The sequence below is a fragment of the Palaemon carinicauda genome, chromosome 2, assembly GCF_036898095.1.
Source record: "Palaemon carinicauda isolate YSFRI2023 chromosome 2, ASM3689809v2, whole genome shotgun sequence".
Taxonomy (NCBI): domain Eukaryota; kingdom Metazoa; phylum Arthropoda; class Malacostraca; order Decapoda; family Palaemonidae; genus Palaemon; species Palaemon carinicauda.
The window spans coordinates 137,994,443-138,001,942 of NC_090726.1; the positions used below are offsets into that span (position 1 = coordinate 137,994,443).

The 7,500-nt window shown below is 35.1% G+C and overlaps 1 long non-coding RNA gene across 4 annotated transcripts in view; it reads right to left on the reverse strand.

Annotated features, from left to right (window-relative positions):
• LOC137627326 (uncharacterized) overlaps positions 1–7,500 on the reverse strand; it is a 700,057-nt gene that overhangs the window by 454,129 nt on the left and 238,428 nt on the right. For all 4 annotated transcript variants that reach the window (XR_011041143.1, XR_011041145.1, XR_011041146.1 and 1 more), the window contains exon 3: positions 522–650. This is a non-coding gene — a long non-coding RNA (uncharacterized lncRNA). The remainder of the gene's footprint in view (positions 1–521; positions 651–7,500) is intronic.

Here is a 7,500-nt window from a genome sequence, read left to right on the forward strand (position 1 = left end):
ATTAAATATTGAAAGTGAATTCTTAGATGAATGAAATAAGACCCCCAAGGCAAAATTATCTGGTTTGGTTTTCTTCCTCTTCAACTTAAATTTGTTTATTTCGACGTTGAAGAACAAAAAAACTACATCAAACTGTTCTCCAAGTTCCTCAGGCCTTAGATTGATGATATAATGATTCCAAAGCCCTGAATGGAAAAGCAATCATTCAACAGAGTGATTTGAGTTTAATATCGTCAAATCTAAATTTTTCATTCTGTCTTATTAACTTAATGGCCATTATGCCCTTTCATGTATTCAGAAATGCCAAGCCTCGTGCCACAAAGTTCTATTTTCCTCAAATCAATTAAACCTCTGAATGGATGCCCAGAGATCGTGTTCTTTTTGACCCTTGAATTTTCACGATACTCTTCTACTTCTTTTTTACTTTCTTTTATCATAAAGGTTAAGTATTCATCTGTGTAATTATACTAAGAAATTTGTGAGCTTCCGACGGCGAAGAAAAAGAAATACATTGCTCTCACCTTGTGACTAGCTTTTAATAAGCTGAAGCAAGTAACATTTTGACGATTATTCTGGGGCTTCCCTCTAGTTAATGAGTGGTTTATAGAAACAAGTAGCGTTGATCCACCGTATATGAAATTCTGACAACCCTGTTGGGAAGAAAATAATATTAACCCAGAAGCTAGTCTACTGTCCCAAACTTAAGCGAAATTAAATTAAAACTCAGGGACACAGCGTTAATTGTTTATATATAATAAACTTATAACTTATAAGATCAAGACATCTCGAACGAAGTTTGCAAAAACTGGCGGTGACATCAGAAACTACTGATACAGAACCTATTTGGAAATGTTCAAATTTCAATTTAACATTCGTAAAAAAAGTCTAGCAAGTGTTTATTCTAACTAGTGAAATAAGATTCAAATAACATTGAATTATTAACGGTTGATTTTTCTAAAAATGTAACCAGGACGTAATATCTACCTAATCTGGAAAAGTTTAAAAGGTTTAATGGGAGACATGTATGTGAAACACATTATAGTTTAATGAATATCATTAGTTAACTAAATAAAAATGTAAATAATTATTTGCAGATGTTGTTTCTATTATAGTTGTTACCATGGCCACGATAGAAGATGAATGATATTCAACTGATTGAGACTGAACATAATAAATGATGACTAAATCTACCTGTACTTGGAGAGCCATTGCTTGCATAATAGACGAGTGCTAATCTTAGTAATGAAATATTCTTTATAAATCTACTACCAAACAACATGGAATCAACCGTAGTCCTTTCAAACAAAAAAAATTATTGAAGACTTTTGTAAAAATATGGTTACAAACATTATTTCAGATATCTACAGTAGCATATTATGAGAGACTGCGAGAAATGTAGTTGAAAATATTATAGCGGGAAAACTATACTATGGTTTGGAAGCAATATTCTTTAGAACCTCAATAATGCTTGATAAATTTGGCTTTGATAATACGGTTTGAGTATCTGTTTTGTTTGCTCGTAAGTGAATAATAGCGCCATATACTAATCCTATTAAAATAAAAATCATGTAAACAATACGATAACACTACTCAAACATGCGATCAACTGCAGAGAATTCAGTTTCTATTTCCATATAATGAAACTGCCCAGTAAGTCCTTTATGCATATAATGCAGAATAGAATGTTTCACAATCATACTTCATAAGTATTAATGGGTTCATTTGGTGCACCATTTTATTTTCTCATACTGCAAAATGGAAGATCATCTGTAACAAGAATAGTCCTAATCACAGTTGATATTCCAAGGCTACCACGGAAAACCTTAGCGAAACGGAGTTCTCAAAGTCAAAAAGTCATTCTTTATTTCTTTTATCAAAATACCTTCGACTAATAAGTAGGATATTAAGGTTTAATCGAGAACAAGGTCAGTAAATTAAAACGGTAAATAAAAATTGGCAATTCTCAAATTACACCAAAGCTACAGTTGAAGATATGACTCAGCAACATCATCCAATGCCACTTCGATTTTAAGATACCCATTTTTAAAGTTTATTCAACATTACAATGACTAATTTTGGAAAAGCCAATAAAAATGTATCAAAACATCTGTAAACTAACTACACAAGATCCTGGGCTTGACTATAGATGGTAAGAACTGAGTTGTTATAATTTATGCAACTTGTCTTGGGCTTAAAAAAAGATGGTAAATATAGCGGTAGTTCCCACTATGTGACTTGAGCTCCGCAAAAGAGACTACTTGGGCAATGCAAAAGATATTTGGCGAAGGCTGCATCAGCTCGTACTACATAACTTGAGCCAAGTAAAATAAGGTACAGTAAAGGTAGCAGTAGTTTTCAAAAGATGGTATGATAAAGGCTGCAGTAGTTACCGATATATGACTTTAATTATGCAAAAATTGGCAAGGTAACTGCTAAAGTTCCCATGACATGACTTGAGCTAGGCAAAGAATGGAAGAATAATGACTGCAGTAGTTACTGTTACACGACTTACACAGTGCAAAAATATATAGTAAATGATGTAGTATTTCCTGCTATACGATATGAGCCAGGTAAAAGCTGGCATAGAACAGCAGTTAGGTTATATATGCAGTATTTTCCGCTAAATGACTTGAGCTCAGCAACAGAGGGTATGGCAACAGCTACAGTAGATCCTTCCTGCTACATGAATTAAGCTACACAAATGATTATAAGGTGAGGGCTACAGTAGTTCCCATTCTTTGATTTCAGTCATGTGAAAGATGCCATGAAAAAGGCTGCAAGAGTTCCTGCTACATGAACTGAGCACATCTAAATATGCAACAGTTTCGGTATATGACTTCAGCTCGGCAAATTATGGCATACTGTAGTTCACTTTACAAAACTTGAGTTTGGAAAAATACGTTATGGTAATGGTTGTAATAGTTCCACCAACTTGACATGCGCTTGGCTAAGGAGGGTGTAGTCAATGTTGCAGTAATTTCCACTACATGATTAGAGCTTGCGAAAAAAATGGTACGATAACGATTGCAGCTGTTACAAATGCATGACTTGGAAGCTGAATTCGTTTCCAGAACATGATTTAAACCTGGCAAAAGTGTGGTAACTTCTGAATTAGTTCCTTGAACTTGGAAAAGGTTGGTATGGTGAAGGCTACAGTAGTTCCAGCTACATGATTTGAGTCAGGCAAAAGATGGTATGGTAACAGCTGCACTAGTTCCCGTTACATGACATGAGCAACACAAAAGGTGGTACGGTGAAGACAGCAGTGGACCCCACTACACGACTTAGGCCGGGAAAAAGTATGATAAAGGCTGCAGTAGCAATCACCGTACGAATTGAGCTTGGCAAAAGATGGTATGACGAGGGCTGCAGTAGTTCTTACTCTACGATTAAAGGCACGCAAAAGTATGGTAACGACTGCAGTAGTTCCAGCTACGTGACCTGAACGTAATAAAAGATGGTATGGCAAAAGTTGGATTAATTTCTAATACTGGGCTAGTAGTTTCTAAGTGCTGTAGGAATCCATTCTCAAGCTATTCCTCTGAGCAAAATTGTTATCGACAGTAGAATCTTATTATGAAGTTGATAAAAAGGTTTTCCCATAAATGGTTACTATTAATCTCAGAGACAGTTTATATCTAAAGATAAATACCATAATTATACTTGCTTCTCGTTGCTATTGAATATCTAGAAATTATTGAATAAGTACATAGACACTTATTAGACTAAACAGAAAAGTTGCTGAAAAAACAGATCAAAGCTGCAGTAAAAATTTAAATAACGGTGGTTGTCAATAATCCAGAGTAAAGTCTGAAATAGATACTAAAATACATATTGCAGCTGTTCCTCAATAACTGTGTTATTCGTTAAACCCATTCCTTGTCTCAATATCAGTTCACCCCTTTCTATATTTCACATCTCTTTTATTCAATAATGAGTTTTAATATTTAATTTTCCGAGTGATTTACGAATACAATCTGGCGTTACAATAACAATGAACATCAATGACGATAGTTCATTCGTTAAATTATAATCAAACATTAATTGCAAAAACTGACATCCTAAAGATAGATTTTTTATTAAGTCCTTTAATCCGCCTCCAATAAAGAAAAAAGGGGAATGAGAAATCCATGTAAATAAAATACAAAAAGGAAAAAAGCCAGTTTATAAATTCAAGATAATAAACAACTAAGGTGTATTCACAAATAAAATAAACGCGGTCTCATTAAAACACTTATAAATTACACGAGAATTCTACAAATCATTATTATCATACTATTTTTGCAACAAATAAAAAGCAAGAAAAATAAGGACATTGGGTATACGTTTAACATAACTGTAACCTTCATAAAGAAAAAAAAATAGAAGCAATTGGTCTGCGTTTTTAACCGCTAGGAGCGAACAGCAAGTAGCAGAGAAAGACACGAAAGCATTTCTGGCTCAATGAATACCAAATCAGGATAACGAGCTCTTAAAATGCCTAAGAACTAACAACTCAAACCCCGCCCCGGGTTCCTTTGTATTCTCGAGCAATTGCTCCTTTTACTAACTTGAAAATATAGGCAATGAATGAGGAAGTGTGCCACGAGTACTGATTCATTACGGAATATATCTATCGTAAAAGAATGATGTCTCAGTATGATTATACGAAAATGGATTGAATGGAGTATTGCATCCATGTAGTAAAACATCTTAATCTTATTTTAAAGTTTTGAAGTTTAAGATTGTAAAAAACATACGGATCACTGTAACATGAAATAGCAGTTTTTTTCTTATTAATTCCAGTAATTCAATGAACACCATTCAACAGAATACATAGCGTCTACTATCGTATACGTTATGAATAATGGTAAAGGACCCCTCAACAGCACTCAGCAGACATTCAAGTAAATCAGAACCTAAGCGCCGTTCATATTTTGCAGCATTATAAAGTTATTAATGATATAACTTTGGTAAATTGAAACATGCAGTAATAATGACTGCATAAAATGATCAAATGACTGCAAATGAAGAAATTAAGAAGCGCTTCTTCCGAATTAAGAGATACCTGTTTCGTACCTCTTCTCGATTAGCGCAAATGCTTAAAGAGAATATGAAAACAAAAAGTCCTATCTGTCAGTCACCATCATGGCTTGGACTGCGTTCGCCACCCGCCTACAAACAGATTACTTCTACTCCTGACCTTTAACTGAAGAAAAGGAACTCCCATAAAAAAAGGAAGAGAAAATGGAAAGAAAAAAAACGAAAAAAAAAAAACAAGAATAACGGCTTTTCATGCGCACCCGGTAAAGTCATTTAAAGAACAAATACAAGGCGACTTTCTTACAAATTTATCTTTCTGAATATGGAAAAGTTTATGGAAATGCAACTATTTGTGTAGGCCACTTATTTTGATGTAATTAGTAGTATTATTTTCCAATAACGAAAGGGGTTTACATATCCAGACCGAAATGGTCGCATAGTCACAGGGCTGTAAAGTAGAAAGTTCTACCTGGTTCCATTAATCTCCTCTCCCCACTTCCAAAGGCGGAGCGCCCCGGCCGCACGGGCTGGAACTTCTACTCACGACCTACCCGCAGGAGGGACAAGGCCCCGCGCACGGTTCTTTGCTCATAAATTCGCACATCGGCTTCCCTAACTACCGGAGCACTTAATGGCCTGAACAGACGTCTTTCACCGTCCACCTACATGACTGGTAATCTTACAAGGAGGTCAACACCTACAGAAGAAAAGCACTGTGCCCAAGAAGCCGTTGTCGCCCAAAGCGATACTTAAGCGCATCAAGCAGCAGTTCTGTCTGGCTGGCTGCGCCAAGCGAATGATATCAGGTCATCTGCAGGCACTGGATCCAGAAGCCCCAGGGAAATCGATTATTTCCCTGAGACAATCGTTCGCTCTCGTGTCTGTTTTTCTCTGAAATATTGAGCGCTTCCCGAAACCAGCCACGATACTTGTGATGGCCTCTTTCGTTCTTTAATGGAAAAAGCCACAGGGGATCCCAGGCCGCCTGCAGTTCAACAACAATCAAATATAAATTTCTCCAAGATTTACCCGGATCACACGATGTATATACCATTTAGATTGCTCAGTGGCTTCCCAGGTTTTCAAAACGAGCTTTAGTGTAAGGCATGACCTCTTCGAGAGCATCCGAAAATATATGCCAAGGGCAGAATATCAGTCATTTATGCTATTCTCATCCTTAAATACATTATATTCTATTTCTGTAACAGCAGGATTGATTAAAATATGGGACGTAAACCATTCCATGCATAACTGGTCTCTATGAAATAAAATGCAATGTGTTACCATATATTGTTTTCTTTACGTTACAAGATATTTAACAAGAAATTATTTCCATGTTTGGACTTTACGTCGCACAGCTCGAAATCAGTGATTCTCACCAAAGGCCCTAATATAATTATGCAGAATAAAGATACCTTGATCCCAGATAAGGAACACACTAACGTCTGTAAGGTTCATTTTATGTCCTATATGATTTACCTTGATTTTTTACAGTATGCGACAAGTATACAACAATGATTACTTCATAGCCTACTTATCAACAATGGCATTAACAACAACATCAGTGACTGAAATGATAGCATTAACAATAACAATGTTGAACAAGAGATATCCATGAATATGATGTATCACTTGATCTACATTTTCAATCATAAAATTATACGATCAGTCTACACTAAAACGGCAGAAAAAAAGGGAGGGTTTTCGCAGCAGCACAGAGGTTAAAAATTAAATTATAATTAAGAGTTGCCCTCACACGATGTTGTTGATCTTCCTGAATTAATAAAATGCTTTAGTCTCTCACTCATTATCTAACAAGCAAAATAATTTCCTGAACTTAGTTATAAGATGTAATCTAATCTCAGTGCCCGTCGCTAGTTTCAAAGTAATTTATAATAAAAGAAAAAAAATCTATGTATGAAGCATTTACAATAGGTGTTGCTATGGAGTACACTTATATTTTGAATGAAAATCGTGTTACAAGGCAAAACCGATAATGACCTAAAATGCATGATAGAGTAACATCGATTCATACCAAAGTGAAACTCGAAACTTTAATTTCCCTTTCTGACATATCTTCAAACAACTAAATGGATTAAAGTTTTCAGTAAATTAAATTTCTTTCCTGTAATTATATTTGTCTAATAAATCCTTCAAATCCTTCATATTTTCTACTGTTTGATGAAATACGTACGTAATCCACCTAATTCGATAAATACTTTGAACATTCACAAATCCCAGCCATCAAAAAAGCGGACCAATTTCAGCGATGATAAGACGCCAATCATCTTACCTTTTACACCAGGTTAAGAAATATGGCTTAATCTGTATGATAAATACTGTAGCGCTGATCATGACGTATAGTACCGTTAATTCTCCACACTTTATTTGTAGACTGACAAAAAAAAATGACCCTAGTAAATTAATAAATATAAAGCTTTTACTTATTCGAATTTTAGTAAATTGGATAAGTACAGG